The 1,801-nt window shown below is 54.5% G+C and overlaps 1 long non-coding RNA gene across 1 annotated transcript; it reads left to right on the forward strand.

The window, feature by feature from the left end:
* The first annotated feature begins 263 nt into the window (after nucleotides 1-263).
* LOC144711462 (uncharacterized) lies at nucleotides 264-1,479 on the forward strand. Its single transcript, XR_013583557.1, has 2 exons — nucleotides 264-712; nucleotides 785-1,479. It is a non-coding gene; the product is annotated as an uncharacterized LOC144711462 (long non-coding RNA).
* The last annotated feature ends 322 nt before the right edge of the window (nucleotides 1,480-1,801 follow it).

Consider the following 1,801-nt stretch of genomic DNA (forward strand, 5'->3'; position numbering starts at 1 on the left):
TCCAGTTTTGCATATTTGCCGTCCTGTTTTCGTCGCACTGCGACACGCGGTGCCTGCATTTTCATCGTCGTGGAAAGGAGCCTTCCCCTTCCCCTTTTCTGTTTTTTATTTGAATTTCCTCCCCCATCTGTGTAATGGGGCCCCATTCTATAAGGGCCCCTAATGGATTCCTCTTTGTGTTTTGTTGACCCACTAAGGGGAAGGCCCATTGACCTCTTCCCCGTAATAAGCGAAGAGGTAGGCGTCCTAGCCCCCTTAGACCAGGAAGAAAAAAGGGAAAATCGTTGTTTGTTCTATCTTGGTCTCCTTTCCTCGTCAAGAGAAGATTACAGGGGAAGGAGAATCGTGGGGGAAGATTGAACAGAGAAGACAGGAAGATTGTGGATCAGGGAATCACCCCGGTGATAGGGAGCAATGGGGATCATTCTAGCGTCCGCCCCTTGATTCTCGCTGATCTTCCATCCCGTCTCTGGAAAATCGTGGGGAAATTGAAGAACGCGGACCAGGGAGAGCACCCCGGCGGCAGAGAATAATGGGAAGGGGGGCTTTCGGGCTTCTGCCCTCTTAAATTTGGAAGATTCCCCCTCTTGTCTCTTAAGAATCATGTGAAATTGGTAATTCACACTCCCGTTGACCTTAGGGGTTTGCAAGGAGCGTGCGATCGTGAGCTTCCGACGACCAAATTCGTGATTCGACCGGCAAGAATATCACGGTATCAACGTCAATCATGGCTCGTCGGGCGCCAAATTAACACGGCTCTTGTCTTGGTCTGCGTCTCCTACAGGAAGACCGACGATCGAGTGAGTTCGTGTGAAGTCAACCGCGCCTCCACACCGTGCCGAGTGGTGTTCGCCCGGTGATCGGATTAACATCCCTCTTGCATTGTGGGCTGCTAGCCGACAGATCAAGGGAGACCAACCTTCTCTACAGACCCCACCATGCCAGAGCCTCGGCGCATGCCAGGAGGCTGACTAACCAGCCTGGTCTCCTCCTCGCCAGCTCCCCGCGAGGCGCTGCCACCTTGGCCCGCCGTCAGCTCGCCGCCACTGCCCGCGCCTCTCCGTATCGTTACCTTCTCCGGACGCATAGCAGGGTCTGGTGAGTGCTTGAGCCGTGCTGCCACTCGTCATCGCTCTCACCCTCCCCAACTCCTCCGACCTTGAAATATAGCTCTGGCATCTACATTGGCTCGTCGAGCCACCGTGATCTCTCCGGCGATTCCCTGCCACACCCGCTCTGACCGCCGCCGACCATCGACGACCCTGCACAACGAGCTACTTGCCAATGACGTGCGCCGTCCTCCCCCGCCGCTCGTTTAATTACCGTATGCAGTACTCGTTTGTCATGACTCCACTGCGCTCGGGCTAGGTAGGGGAGAGAGGAAAATTGAGAGAAAACTACAAAATATTTGAGTGGTGTACCAGTATGGACGAGTACGTCCGTCACGTGGGAACCCTATGGATTGATTCTGTTCGGCCGTAGACGCCTACGATGCTCTGACGAGGTTCGAGAGGCCACCGTCGTCCTCATCCGACGTCCCCGCCCAAGCTTGGAGCTCGGCGCCTCCCTAGAGTCGGAGCCTGCACATACGACATGTAGGGCATTCATTTATTGCATGGTAGTCACATAACCCGTTAGGGTTACATCCGTCGGGTGACAACGCCGTCGACGTTCGATACCATCATCTCTTATCGGCACCAAACCATCATATTCAGTATCGATCGGACGATGTCCCCGACGGCGTCCGACATCAGACCTCCTTTTTGCTGTTAATGTCGCGTTTATGATCTTATTTTCCGCC

Source organism: Wolffia australiana, chromosome 13 (assembly GCF_029677425.1).
Source record: "Wolffia australiana isolate 7733 chromosome 13, ASM2967742v1".
Lineage (NCBI taxonomy): Eukaryota > Viridiplantae > Streptophyta > Magnoliopsida > Alismatales > Araceae > Wolffia > Wolffia australiana.